The sequence below is a fragment of the Anolis carolinensis genome, chromosome 2 (assembly GCF_035594765.1).
Source record: "Anolis carolinensis isolate JA03-04 chromosome 2, rAnoCar3.1.pri, whole genome shotgun sequence".
NCBI classification, from domain to species: domain Eukaryota; kingdom Metazoa; phylum Chordata; class Lepidosauria; order Squamata; family Dactyloidae; genus Anolis; species Anolis carolinensis.
Genome location: NC_085842.1, coordinates 259,996,058 through 260,011,849, shown reverse-complemented (window position 1 = coordinate 260,011,849; position 15,792 = coordinate 259,996,058). Strand labels below are relative to the sequence as shown.

At 40.7% G+C, this 15,792-nt stretch overlaps 1 protein-coding gene across 4 annotated transcripts in view; it reads left to right on the top strand.

The window, feature by feature from the left end:
• Positions 1-5,940: 5,940 nt before the first annotated feature.
• The window catches only part of megf10 (multiple EGF like domains 10), a 131,790-nt gene continuing 121,938 nt past the window's right edge, over positions 5,941-15,792 (top strand). Inside the window, exon 1 of one of the 4 annotated variants that reach the window (XM_008103103.3) lies at positions 5,941-6,409. The gene's annotated coding sequence lies outside the window, so the exon portion shown is untranslated. Of the gene's footprint in view, positions 6,410-12,450; positions 12,641-15,792 lie in introns of those variants that run through there. The other 3 variants (XM_008103104.3, XM_008103102.3, XM_062972131.1) reach the window with 3 other exon arrangements.

Here is a 15,792-nt window from a genome sequence, read left to right as displayed (position 1 = left end):
CGCTATGTTGCTACTCTTATTTATATTGCTACTTTTCCTGCCCATGCTTCTCTGTGATGTACTCATGCTTGATCTTAATATACACTATGATGTTTCTCTTTCATATGCCCCTACTGGTATTTGCCTACCTTAAAGAAAGTTTCACAGAGTTTTCTAACATTTGCTGATGATGTCCTTATTATCTTATTCATCTGTCCATTTTTGAACTTGCTTGTAATGTGCTGTAGCTCATGTTTGATTATTATGTGCTACTGGATATGACATAACACAGTTTGAGATTTTGGGGTTTACTTTGATTGATAAGTTGATCCTGCTTGACCATGCTTGCTTTTGTTCAACCATGTCCGTATGTGGCTGTACTGCTTTGCTGCTTGTATTGGCAATGTTGATGCCCATGTTTGCGCATAATTTACTGCTGTTTATATTGGCCTTTGTTATGTTGCTGTTCATCACAATCTCACCTGTTTGCTAATGTTTGTCCATTACGTGCAATATATAAAATGACTTAGTGGACATGGATTTTTTAAATAAATACAGATATGTATTGCTTCTGTGTATTCTGGATTAAGGTCTGATGTAAAAGTTATAAAATTCTGCTAGATTCCTATATATTTGGGGCTGGGCTGTGGCGCAGGCTGTTGAGCAACCAGCTGCAGCCAGCTGCAACAAATCACTCTGACCAGGAGGTCATGAGTTCGAGGCCAGCTCGGAGCCCCGTGTTTGTCTTGTCTTTGTTCTATGTTAAGGCATTGAATGTTTGCCTTATAGGTGTAATGTGATCCGCCCTGAGTCCCCTTCGGGGTGAGAAGGGCAGAATATAAATACTGTAAATAATAAATAAATATTTGTATTTTCTTGTGAATTCCTTTTCTCCATGACACCATTCAGTGTTTGCATACACAGATTTCTGTGCATCCCCCCATGTGTCCTTGATTTAACTGAGCTATTTGTGCCTGGCAACCCTATCAGCATACAGGAAGTACCCATGGTTTCAGTCACCTGCATCAGACAAAATATGTCCTCTATATAGATTTTCTTGGTCCTCCAGGTGATTATATGGCATGCTTCTGGAAGAAGTTGTTCATAGGATTTGTTATTATCTATGGTTTTCCGTTTTAATTGTAACTTCAAGAATGTATCCCCCATGGATACAAGGGTTATATTATATGTATGTGTTTTACATGTATACAGTAACACTGTTTCATACAGAGCTGTTTGTTCTCTATCTGTGTTTGCTTCTTAGGTAAAAACACTTAACGAACCACAGAAGTCTTTTTAGCAATATTCTTCATATAATCATGTTAACAGCTGCCAAAGTCTCCATTTATCACTATGTGTTTCCAAAAGGTTGATCAGTGTCTACTTCAGAATTTTGAAACTTTACTATGACTTCTAGAATGTGCCAACTAACATTTGAAGAGCTATCTTCCAAAAAAAAAAAAAGGGGGGGGGTAACTTTTCTAAGCTCTATTGTGTGTTTACTGTTTACATTGTACCCACTGCGTTTGTGTTAATCAATATATATGTCAATATATGTTTGTTTGTCTGTCTGTGCCACAAAGGCATTGTAAAGTGGCTCTCTGTGGTGCCACCGAATTGGTTGTTGCTAGGTGAAGCATTAGCTGCTGCTAGGTGAAGTGGCCCTCTGTGAGGTCACTAGGAAAGAAGGGTGACATGTGTATGAGGGAAAGGGAGAATGGAAGGAAAGAGCCACAAAGAGATCTATGTTGCTTTGGAGACAGACATTGTGAGGTAGGTCTTCTCAGGGCTGGAGAAAGGAGAGGGGAAGGAAGGAAGGAAGGAAGGAAGGAAGGAAGGAAGGAAGGAAGGAAGGAAGGGGAAAAAGAAAGCAAAACGAAGGTAAAAAAGAAATAGAAAAAGGAGGGAAGGAGGGAGGAAAGGAAAAATGTACAAGGGGAGAGAAAGAGAAAGAAGGAATGAAAGCAGGGAGGCAGTGACCCCTCTGACATCTGCGCAGCACCAGGTATATATAGTAGTTTGCAAAAAAGGAATGTGATTCATCTGTATAAAGGATAAAAGTTATGTTTTATCAATGCATAAAAGGCTGTTACTTATAATGTGTGCTATTGCTTGCTTACATAAAATGGCTTACTGTATATACCCATGTATAAGTTGACCTCATACATAAGGATAGGGCAGGTTTGGGGATCAAAAGTATGGATTTCTTTAGACCCATGAATAAATTGAAGGTCATTCCACTGACAGGGGAAAGTACCAGTGCTATCACAGAGAGCTAGCTGCCCCTGGCTGCTGTCATTTCCCTACTGATTCAAAAATGCCAGAAATGGTGTCACATTGAAAAAAGTGAAGAACCTTTTAGGTTCTCCTCAGACAGACAATGCTGTTGCCTTTCACCACTCTACTCAGAGAAGGGGGTGATTCCCATTTATTTATTTCATTTTTACCCCGTCTTTCTCAACCCTGGGGGAGACTCAAGGTGGCTTACAGATTGAGTAAAATTTAATGCTGCATAGGCAAACAATAAAACATATCTCATCAAAATATAAACAATCTAAATATGTAAGCAATTAAAACACATATAAATCATTTAACACGTTAAAATAATATAAAATGATAAAAAGTTAAGGTTCAGTACTCCTCACACTTACCTCTGAATAAGCCAACCCAGGGTTTTGGGACTGATTTTTGACTAAAATTTCTAGACTTATACATGAGTATATAGCATGGTCATCTTGTTATGTTCACAAATGCCTTCTTAGAATAATAGAATTATAGAGTTGGAAGAGACCACTTGGGCCATCTAGTCCAACCCTTTGTCATGCAGGAAAAGAAGAAAGTACCCCTGACAAACTAAAAATTTCATATTTTAAAAAAGTCTGATTGTTCAGATGATGCATAAAAAATGTGTTTGTTTAAGTATATGCTTTCTTTTTGTATGAAGCTACTAACTGCCATCAAGTTGACTTTGATTTACGGTAATTCTATGTATGAAAGACAACTGCTCTTGTTTTGCAAATGCAGCACTGTGACTTCCTTGATTTGGTTTATCCATTTGTAAGGTGACCTTCCTCATTTTCTATTGTCCTTCATCTTACCAAGCATTATTATCTTTTCTAGTGAGTCATGTCTTCTCATGATATGTGCAAAGTAAGACAGTCCCAGCTCAATCATTTTAGTTTCTAAGAAGAGATTTGCTCTTGGACTATTTATTTGTGTTTTCGCATCAGCAGAATGCTCTTTGAACATCACATTGGGTTGATGTTAGTTATGTTAGTCTGGATCAGTGTGCAAAGGTATTTTGTTGCATTTTTGTCTAAAAGAAAAGGGCTTGTGTACATAAATTTTAAAAAACCCCTCTAAACTTACCTTAAATCCAGAGCTGGCAGCCTACATGATTCATAGTGACTCTCATTAAATATCTCAAATCTGTTGCCTGTAATTTGACCTTGCTCCACTTTAAGCAATGACCAATACTCCAGAGTTTGCATGAAACTGCAGAATATCCTAGGACTTTGTGACCATCTGGACAGCTGGATGAGATCCATTATGGCTCAATTTACTGTCCGGATGGACACCACCACCATCACTCTTTTGCTATATTGTGACCAGTACAAGGGAAGGGGATGGTCCATCCCCATGTCACTGTCACGTCCTATCAGTCATGTACCTTCATATAAGCATCTGGTCATTTTTGTTGTGTCTTTTGATGCCAAAATGTGGCAAGGGGCTGGGCTGGACCATGTGGACACAGGCTCCCAGGTATGTGTTGCATCCAGGGCAGCTCCGGAGCAAAAATATCCTGGATTAAATTGACCCATGTAGATATATCCTAAGAGAAAGTAGTTGGTAGCCTGAAGTTTTGTAGATGTAGGCACACATCATGAGAAGCATATACGGTATTCTTGTCGGGCATTCTCTTCTGATTGATTTTGTACCCCTTCTACCTTTCACAACAATGCATAGAAATCAGAAATAGAATGGCATGGGCAGTCCTTACTAACATGCTAGATCTTTAAACTATATTGTTTGTTTAATTCCTTCATATTTGCCCTTCCAAATTTGAATTCTTGACTGTAGTCATCGTTTCGATTGATGACTGAGCCAGGGTATGGAAAACCTTTGCCTGTCTCAATCTCTTCATCTGCATATCTAAATTGATGTTCCTTCATCCAGTTTTCATCCCTTAGAGTACAATCCTGCTTTCATATGATATCCTCAGAATACAAGTTAAACAGATAAATTACAGCCTTGCCTGATACCCATGGTAATTGGAAACCATATCATTTCTTCATATTCATATTTTCATGATCTATGCTATCAAAGGTTTTTCTATGATACATGAAGTACAAGTTGATTTTCTTTTGAAATTAATCTGTGTACCCATTGTCCAATGTTTCCAATATGATCCTTGGTGACTCTTCCTTTCCTGGACCATAGATAGTAAAAGCCTATGTTGTAGAATTTTGAGCATTCCTTTGCTTGCATGAGAAAGTGGTTAATGCAAACCCTAATGTCCTCTTTCTTGGGGATTGGAATGCATATTGAGCATTTCCAATATGTGAGGTTGGCTCTTTGGCTACTATATTTCTTTTCTTGAGTGTGTGTGTGTTATTACACTGCTGTACCTCAGAAACCACAATGTCTTGGGTTGGCTTTGGCTTTATTATGTGAATAATTGTATATGATTTTCATTTTTTTTCACAAATAGAAATAAATAGGTGATCTGAGGAAGGCAATTAACTCTACAAAAGCTTATGAGACACCTTTGTTCTCTGTTAGGGCCTGTCCACATAGCCATATAATCCAAAATATCATGGCAAGTGTCTGCCTGAGGCAAGTGTGAATGGTGCAATTGGCCAGCTTGATTAGCATTGAATAGCCTTGCAGCTTCAAAGCTTGGCTGCTTCCTGCCCGGGGGAATTCTTTGTTGGGGTATTAACAGGCCCTGATTGTTTCTTGTCCGATTGCCCACAGAAATGCTGGACCACTCTAACAACCACCATGTCAGACTACACAGAGAAGTTATTGAAATCCACAAGCATGTGAATTATTTCAACAGAAAGGAAGAAACCATGAAAATGAACAAAATCTGGCTACCAGTGTTGAAAAACTCTAAAATCAGGACAGTAAATAAAGAACAACACTAAGAAGACAGGGGAATTCCAGACAAGAAAAAATCAGGGCCAGCTAATACCTCCAGGCAGGAAACAGCCAGGCTTTGAAACTGCAAAGCCATTCAATTTACTAATAATATTACCATATAATGATATAGTACAATATAGTAATTTAATGCTTATATTGTGCTTTGCTAATAATATATTGTATGTTGATTTGATTTGTAAGCCGCTCTGAGTCCCCTTCGGGGTGAGAAGAGTGGGATATAAATGTAGTAAATAAATAAATAAATAAATAATGCTAATCAAGGTGGCCAATTGCAACATTCACACTTGCCTCAAGCAGACAAGAGTTCTTTCTCCAAACCTGGACATTATTCCACAGATATATAAACCTCACTTGCCTAGTTTCCAACAGACCTCACAACCTCTGAGGATGCCTGCCCTAGATGTGGGCGAAACGCCAGGAGGGAATGTTTCTGGAACATGGCCAGACAGCCCGGAAAACTCACAGCAACTCAGTGATTCTGGCCATGAAAGCCTTTGAGAACTCATTGAACAGCCTCCACTTGGCCCCGAACGACCTTTGTCCCATCAGTTTTATGAGTTTCCATATCACTTTTTTTTTGCAAGGTCTTTACCCATCTCTGCTCAACTACACTTCTTCGGACTCCATAGCATTGAGCCAGGGCAGCGAAAGTGGCGTCCAAAAAGGGCATTCATCCTACAGTTTAGAACTGGACCCGGGCTTTCCAGGCGTGGATTTGTTTGTTTGTGTGTTGAAAAGAAAGAAAGAGGGCGCGTGGAGGGGGTCTGGGGGCGTGGAAAGGAGCGCCTCCCATCCGCTTCCCAGCTCGGGAGGGCAGCACCTGTTCCCTCCTTCGGCTGGGAAGCTGGAAGCCACAGCGGCCACAATTGCTCTTTTCCTCTGTCTCCTGGAAAGCAACTCTCTCAAGTTTGGCTGCCCGGGCGCGAAAGAAAGAGGCGCTGAAGCCAGGAGGAGAAGGCTTTGGGGGGCTCGGAAGGCCCTCCTTTGCTCCCCCAAACCCCGAGGAAGAGAAGGAAGAAGAAGGAGAAAAGGCAAGGGAGAAAGCGCTTCTTTTCTTTTGCCGGACAGCTTCGGAGGCATCCCAGTCCAGCCAAGTTGAAGTGTTTGGGGTTCGAGAGAGACCAGGAAGGAGGTGGATTTCGGGGTCCTCCTCCGCCAGGCACCATGACGCCTCCTTTGGGGAGTTTTTAAGGGAAGGAACGAGCCCAGCAAAAAGTGAAGGACGCTCCCAGGAGCAGGCGACGATCGCTGCTTCGCCCCGCAGGTAAGGCGCGTCGAAAGCAGAACTGGCGCGGTGTGTCTGTGCGGATTGTGGGGGCATCCACACTGGGGAATCAATGCAGTTGGACCCCGCTTTGACTGACACTTCCTGACAAAACAAAGCGAGAGATGCCGTCAAAGGGTGCTCCTACACTGGGTTGCTGTGAGTTTTCTATGGTCATGTTCCAGAAGCATTCTCTCCTGACGTTTCGCTCACATCTATGGCAGGCATCTTCAGAGGTTGTGAGGTACATTAGAGTCTCACTTATCCAAGCCTCGCTTATCCAACGTTCTGGATTATCCAACGCATTTTTGTAGTCAATGTTTTCAATACATCGTGATATTTTGGTGCTAAATTCGTAAATACAGTAATTACTACGTAGCATTACTGCGTATTGAACTACTTTTTCTGTCAAATTTGTTGTTAAACATGATGTTTTGGTGCTTAATTTGTAAAATCATAACCTAATTTGATGTGTAATAGGCTTTTCCTTAATCCCTCCTTATTATCCAACACATTCGCTTATCCAACGTTCTGCCGGCCCGTTTATGTTGGATAAGTGAGACTCTACTGTATATTGGAAACTAGGCAAGAGAGGTTTATATATCTGTGGAAAGTCCAGGTTGGGAGAAAGAACTCTGTTCTGTTGGAGGCAAGTGTGAATGCTTCAATTGATCAGCATTGATCAGCATTGAAAAGCCTTGCAGTTTCAAAGCCTGGCTGATTCCTGCCTGGAGGAATCCTTTGTTGGGAGGTGTTAGCTGGCCCTGAGGATTCTTGTTTGGAATTCCTCTGTTTTCAGGGGAATTTCAGACATTCACACTTGCCTCCAACAGACAAGAGTTCTTTCTCCCATCCTGGACCTTCCACAGATATATAAACTTCACTTGCTTACCTCACAACCTCTGAGGATACCTGTCATAGATGTAGGCAATATGTCAGGGGAGAATGCTTCTGGAACATGGTCATACAGCCTGGAAAACTCACAGCAACCCAGTGATTTTGGCCATGAAAGCCTTGACTGTCCAGTGAATGTCCATTGACCCCACTTTAACTGCCTTGGTGCTGCAGTTTGGGGAGGCACCAGCCCTTCTTGGCAGAGGAGGCTGAATGAAGAGATTGTAGAATTGCAACTTCCTTGGTTCCATAGCATTGAGCTCTGGCAGTTAAAGTGTGGTCAAGCTGTATTCTTTTTTGCAGTGTTGACGCACCATTTTCCCTTTTAAGTCAGCGCTCTTCCCACCTCAAGGGGTTTAGGTTAAAGTAAAGGTTTCCCCCTTACATCAAGTCCAGCCATGTCTGAGTCTGGGGGTTGGTGCTCATCTCCATTTCTAAGCTGAGGAGCTGGAGTTGTCCGTAGACACCGCCAAGGTAATGTGACCGGCATTACTGCATGGAGTGGTAACTATTGATCTACTCACATTTGCATGTTTTTGAACTGGCAGAAGCTGGGGCTAACAGCAGGAGCTCACTCCGCTCACCGGATTCCAGCTGCCTACCTTTTGGTCAGCTCAGCTGTTTCGGAAGTTTTAAAAGCAAGGAAGTGCAGTGGCAGCTCTTCGCTTCAAGAGAGATGCTGCTTCTTGCACATCTGAGGAACAGGCGAACGCAGTTGTACCACTTACATGTCAGCCTATTCAGACGCCTATTGGGAATGCTTGAGTCCATGGGAAGGGAACTTTTAAACCCGTGATAAACTTGAGATGCATTGCCCGGAAAAGAAAACCAAGATTTAGGGCTTCATCACACTAGAGTTTGATTCACTTTAAATCCACTTTAGGTAGGGCCAGACAGATCCTGGGCCTCACCAAACTATGAACCCCAGAATTCTGCAGGAGGCAGAAACCAGATTTAACGTGGTTAAAGCTCAAGTGTGATGAGGCCCCTAAGGGTGTATCCTACACTGTCGAATTGATGCAACTTGACTTTCACTCATGGGAGTTGTAGTTTTAAAAGATCTTTAGCATTGGGTTGCTGTGAGTTTTCCAGGCTGTGTGGAATGTTCCAGAAGCATTCTCTCCTGACGTTTCGCTCACATCTATAATAATAATAATAATAATAATAATAATAATAATAATAAAAATAAATAAATCTTTATTTATATCCCACTTTTCTCCCTCACGGGACCCAAAGCAACTTACAACATATTAAAATCACATAAACAACAATCAGCGTACATCACAATAAATATAAGCATAATAAAATAAACAAATTAAGGAAAACAACTACAATATACATTCAAAGTTCATGTGGCATCGCATCGAGACATGTATTGAACTTTACATCTATGAGGTTGTGAAGTCTGTTGGAAACTAGGCAAGTGGGGTTTATATATCTGTGGGATAATGTTCAGGGTGGGAGAAAGAACTCTTGTCTGCCTGAGGCAAGTGTGAATGTTGCAATTGGCAGCCTTGATTAGCATTGAATGGTCTTGTAGCTTCAAAGCCTGGCTGTTTCCTGCCTGGGGGAATCCTTTGTTGGGAGGTGTTAGCTGGCCCAGATATATAAATCCCACTTGCTTTGTTTCCAACAGACCTCACAAACTGCGAGGATGCCTGCCATAGATGTGGGTGAAATGTCAGGAGAGAATACTTCTGAAACATGGCCATACAGCCTGGAAAACTCACAGCAACGTAGTTATTCTGGCCATGAAAGCCTTGGAGAACACATCTTTAGCATTCCCTGCCAAAGAGTACTGGTGCCTCACTGAGCTACAAATCCCAGGTTTTCATAGTACAGAGACTCAGAGTGGTCTACAACATCACAAAATTAAATGGCGCCAATATACATACTTATAAAAGCAATACAGAACATTAACTAAGGAACTCCTGGTGCCACAGCGGGTTAAACCACTGAGTTGCTGAACTTGCTGACTGAAAGGTCAGCAGTTCGAATCCAGGGAGCGGGTGAGCTCCAGCTGTTAGCCCCAGCTTCTGCCAACCTAGCAGTTCAAAAACATGCTAATGTGAATAGATCTAAAAGTACCGCTCTGGTGGGAGGGTAACGATTCTCCATGCAGTCATGCTGGCCACATGACCTTGGAGGTGTCTACGGACAATGCCAGCTCTTAGGCTTAGAAATGGAGATGGGCACCAACCCCCAGAGTCGGACATGACTAGACTTCAATAATATAGAAATATGAATTAAACCATTAAAACACTATAGATAAAAACATCATCACATAAAACAAAGAGGATATTCACATTGCATGATTCTCATTGTTGTCATTTAGCTGCTTCATAAGGTGTTATACTGCAATACTATATAATTACTTTCAGGCTGCAAGGTGGTATAGGAAACATCACTTAATTTTGAGTTTAGCCCTGGGTCCCATCTCCATGATATCACATGCTGTATGCTTATACCAATATAGGTATTCCAAAATCTGAAAAGAATTCCCAGCTCCAAATCACTTCTGGTCCCAAGGATTTCCAATAAGAGGTGCTCAACTTGTGTTCAATACACCTGCCAGTATTTTTGTGCAATGAGTTTAAATCTGTTGTGTGATTCATTAGACATCTAAAAATGAACAGGACTATTCCTGGAGTTTGCAAGATTTCAATGGGTATTTTTTGCCATAGTGGAATGTATACACTTAGTGGGCCCATGTTCTTTAGGACTAATAGGAAATTAGTTCACTGGTCCTGCCTGGATGTGACATTGGGAAAGCATCTTGGGTAACTGGTTGTTTTGTAGCATGCAACATGGAGAACATGCCAATCAATGCTTTTCCTCCATGAAAGGTCATGCCCCCTGTAAGGAACCCCCATTCGCTGCCAAGGTGACATAGTTTTTTCAATCTCCTTCTCTAGGTGATCATGGTTACACTTTGGCAATGCTCTCCTTGTTTCCTAATCTCTCTTCTTCTCATCCAGACCCTTTTATTTAGCAGGAGCTCTTTCCAACAAAGCCTTGTTTTGAGGAAAGAAAGCTGCTTGTCCCTGTTTCTTCTCCCCCCCCCCCCCCCCCCCCCGTGTTCATGCAAGAATGTTTTCCACTCAGCTTGCTTTCTGTGTTTTCACAGGAGTGGATTGCCAGTCTGGGCTGCTTTTGTTAATAGCTGAGCACTGCGTTTTGAATACCTGACTAGAGCTTAACGTAAATATACAGTCCAGGTCCTGCAGAGCTCTGGACCTGGACTTAGACACACAGAGAGACTATTTGGCTTTAGTGAAAAATAACTTTCCCACATTGGAATTGGCACATTTTCTAGTTAAAAGTACCCTGAAATTAGATCTAGTTTGGAAACATGGGTTTATGTACAAACATCAGGGTCAGAGAATGGAACAGGTGAAGCAATTGTAAAAAGCAAGGCTCTAAACATATGCAGAATGTGTCTCCTTTATGGAAGGAATGATTAGTCTGTCAGTTAAAACTGCTCCAGGCCTTCCCTGATTACAAATAAAGCTCTGTCTTTATTTTGTAGTCTGATTCTCTGCATCAGTTCAGGACCTTTCGTGCCCACTAGCCTTCACAAACTGGACCAAAATCAATAAAGCAAGTAATTAGAAATTGATTAGAGATATATATTCCACACTAACCTTGGCAGTTTAAAACATTTCCCTACTCTTTCCCCACTACTGAAGAGGAGCCTGCTAATTTGTACATCATTTCCTAACATTTGGTCATTGTAATTTTAAAAAATGATGGCAATTTTCAGACCTGTTTTTGCCCCCAAACTGGCCAAAATTTTCCAAAGCCAAATGAAAAGGCAGTAGTTTGCTTGTCTTACCACGCAAAAGTCCTCCAAAATATTTTGCAAACTGACTGAAATTTGGCCAAAATGCCATCTGGAAATGAAGTTATGTTCATTTAGGCATCCCAAAAACACATTGGTGTGGCCCACCAGTTGGACAGAAGGAGGAATTTTTCACACAACCTCTGTATAGTTGCCCACGTCAACTTTGATGATTAGTAACAGCAGTAGCTAACATGAAGATGTTGTTTGTTTAGTCTATGGAAAGCATATTCATAATTAAGACCCACAACAATTACTGAAATCAATGCTTGGATAAATTACTTCTGGAACTTCAAATGCCAGAATCCATTATGAGATTATGAGACTTGTAGTCCAAATGTAACTTTTGCAAGTTGTGGTTGTGAGTAGTTTCTACAGCTGTTTTACACTTGCCCAGTAAAGAATGATCAAGGTATGTGGGAGAATACCAACTAACTTAAAAAAGGAAAAAAACCACTTAGTGAAATTCCTCAGTGGGCACAGACTGCTGATGTTTGTTGAGAATGGGGAACAGAAAAGGGCGGAGCTGGAAATGGATGTGGTTAACTGGTTGGTTCCCAAGACTGAGCACATAACACACAAATATTTTGTGGCAGGTACCAGTTATTACAACTGTAAAAGCTGTGTAACCAAATCAGCTTGTTTAAATTGCCACTAGTGTCATTCTGCTGACTGTAGTAACCATTGTGTTTACAGCACTGGGCCCTACAGGTTCTGGGAAATCATATACAAAATTAAGAGTTAATTAGAAATTTCCAGTGTTTTTATAGACATTTGTGATTTGTGTTCAGGACACAGTTGTAACCTGTTTTTACAGACAACCGCAAAACTTTGCATTAAAATGGGCAGTCACTTTGCCTGCTCACCCATGGGGCTGCTACAGTCGAATATTTGATTATTTGTCAAGAAAATGACAAATATTTTTTTCTAGCCTGCTTTTTAGCAGGAGAACAGAAATGTTGTCTTGTGCGGTCTGCAAGGTACAAGAAAGGCAAGTTGCGTACTCTCGGGCTCTATTCACTTGGAGGACTGCAATAGGGAATAAACTCTTTCTTTTTCCTCGGTAACTTACTCGAGACACAAAATAAATTTAGGGGCCAGCTATAAGGAGAAAGCTTTTCTTTCATCACATGGCTGCAACAGTAAAGCAACATCAGCAGGCTTCTCCCCCACCTACTCTTTTAGCTCCTTGAATGGATGAAGCAGGGTTATCCTGATGGCTGGCTGCACACTATACTCCAAAAGACTGAATCAGTACTCCTTTTGTTCAGTGGCTGATCTGGGTCAGGGCAAAGGATCAGGGAGAAATGTCGAACTCTATTTCAGTTTTCCTCTTTCTGAAATTAGTTGGAGCCTTGGCGGGTTTCCAGAGGGAGTTCCAGAGTTGTGGAGTTCTGCCAGAGCCCACCTACATTGCGTACGGCTGTTTTTCATTGGTAATTAATTGCCCATTTCTAGCATATGGGAGAGAAATATTCCTCTGGACTTCAAAGCTGGTAAGAGATTTGCTGTGCCAGTGTGCCACATAGAATCTTAAAACCTCTGAGGCTCGGAAGCAAATTGTTGTTTGTATTGATCCTTGTGTAATATACTCAAGTGTTGCCTGCATTTGTAGAAACCTTGCAGATTAGATTTTTTTCTGGCTATCCCTCTGTGAAATGTTTTGTTTTAGTAGCACCAATTCTGAGAGGCGTTCTCAGTTTGGAAGATGGAACAACTTCATAATTTGGTCAGTTATCCTAGGCCCCATCTGTACTGACCATTTAATGCAGTTTCAAATCAGTATTGAAGGAAGTGGAGATGATTACATAGGAAATTTTGCAACTAGTTTAAGGTCCAGATGGTGATGGCACAAACCACAGAACACTGATGCAAATTAAGGGCTTTCTTTACTGTACTTTTGTGGGATTTTGTTGTCTGGTTTTAAATTGTTAGTTTTAGTTGATAATTTTATAGTCCTACTTTGGACCAACTACACCATTTTGGACCAGTCTTTAAAAGGCAGTGTCATATGTAACCGACCAAGGGCAAGATGGATGGACGGTATCCTTGAAGTGACTGGCATGAACTTAAAGGAACTGGGGGCGGCGATGGCCGACAGGGATCTCTGGTGTGGACTGGTCCATGAGGTCACAAAGAGTCGGAACGGCTATGTGCATGAAGAAGAAGTCATATGTAACACATTGCAGTAGGTTAAATGCCAGGTGCATACATGAATAATGCACAAGTTTTCTTTTTATAATATGGTATGGATTTAATGTCAAGATCTGACAGAATTTTGGTTTTGTTTCAAGCTAGGTTATTATCCCTGAATGATCTCTATAGTCAAAACTAATGAAGTATTTTGTCAGAATTCTGAATGGAACAAAGAAGGTCACTGAATATTTGTGGATTGGGGGAAATTCTTATATTTTTCCATATTGGGCAGTGGCCAACACTGTTATGGCCTTTCTTTTATTGCAGACTTTACTGGCCCTTGAATGTTTTAGAATTTCAACTCCCAGCAACACGAGCTAGTTAGTGATAAGGAATATTGGGAAGAAATATTGGGAACTCTATATTGTGGTGTTATTGCAGTTTGACACCACTTTCATTGCCCTGGCTCAATGCTAGGGCTTGTTGTTTGGTGATGTCCCAATACTCTTGAACAGTGAAAGAACTTGTAAAACTACATTTTCCAGGATTCTGTAGTACAGAGCCAGGACAGTTAAAGTAGTGTCAAGTTGCATCAATTCTGCAGTATAGATGTATCCAGTGATATAAATGCTAACTAATGTTTTTCATAAATAAAAATAGATAGGACTCTATTGAGGTGCAAAAGCCTTTCCATCTGATGTGTTCAGGTATGTCCAGTTCACTCTCATTTGGCATCTATTAGTGAATAGGATATGAGGATTTAGCTTCCAAGGTTATTTTATTTGCTTGTTTGTTTGCATAACATGGAAGATAAGTTTATTTGTGTCAAAACTAATTTATCTAAGTCAGTTAGATTAACCACAAGGCCAGGTTGCTAAAAAATAATAGTTAATCTCCAGAAAGATTAATAGAAGATTCTGGAGAAATAGGAACTGTAATGTTTTCTCGCTGGGTAACTCACAGTTTTGTGCTAAAAATAAATGCGTCCATTGACTGAGGTCTGTATTTAATACAAGACTGAAACTGAAAGCTGGCTTCAGACTTCATTTTTCCTTGTAAACACCCCTGAATGCCCAGTAACACAATTTAGGAAGAGAGCATGCATAATTAGCTATGTGTGTTCTTCATGATGTGCATGCAATATGGGATGCAAGGGGGAGTTAGAAAAACAGCAAACTAAATAGCTAGCGTGACTCTGCTCTTGAGTAGCTTGTTTACATTTTTCAGGCACAGGTTGGGAATGCAGGTTGATTGTGCATGAAACGTTTAATAACTAAGTAAATAATACATTATGAACCATATTTCTCTTGAGCTTGATTCTGCAAGTATGCATACTATGCATTATGCATTTCAGTTTGATCATGAAAAATACTATTTCATGTCCTATGCTAAATAGTATTCCTTTGTAATGAAATTATGGGCTAAAAAGGCAACTTGGCTAGTGACATTTTCTTAGTGGATGGTTCTGAAAAGTTAGACCAGTAATGAATTTCATCACCAGCAATGAATTTCATCACCACACACTGGATTATGTCTGCATTTGTCCTAAATGAGCAGCTGTTTTTCACTGTTTAGTGTGATATGACTAATTTGTCTCATGCTTTTTCTCACCAAGTGGATCGCTACATTACATGAGAAGAACAAATGTTGGTGTTGATTTGTTTCAACATGGCCAGTAAGAGTGAAAACATGGGGGCTTTTTCTATGCCCAGTGAAAGTAAAAGTAGAATACGGAGCAAGAAATATCATAGGCCATTTCTTCAAGCATCTACGATAAAAGCAGGGGACTGATTCGTGAGCAATAATTACATAGATGCACTTGGGGAAAGTAGTTTATTGTTTTAAGTTTATGTTATAGGTGTATGAATTCTTCAGTCAAGCCATGCAGGGCAGTATTTGACATCACAGATATTTTGGCTGGGATTCCTACATAAAATAAATATTAGAGATTGTTTTCCTAGGCAAAAAGTTTGTAGGTGTTTAAATTATATGCCTTTTGTGTTTGTCTTGAAATCTGGGCTGATAGTCATTATCACTCTAGCACAATCTTGGGGATTCTAGAGTCCACAACACTCATGTGACCATGAAGACATTTTATGTAGCACCGCAGTGCTCTTCTGATGACAGACACTCACAAAACCTTTAAAAATTGCAGAAGTGTGCCTTCAAAAACCTTCACATTACACCATTTTCAGATAAATCAAGGAACACACTCTGCATTTAGTTGTATTCCCAGATCCACTGTTCACAAAACAGCTTGTAGGGATTGGGAACAGTGGGATTGGTGGCTTCTATGGCCCCATCTACACTGATAAGTTAATGTAGTTCAAAGCTAGCTTCAAGCTGTGCTGGCCAGACAGCCAAAACCCACAAAAGCAAACAGAAAATCCCTAATGTGCATCATTATTCTGTGGTTTGTGTAATAACCATCCGGGCCTCAAACCGGTTCCAGAATTTCCTATGTAATCATTTTCAGAGCTAAACCATTTTCTTCAATACTGTATTAAATAGT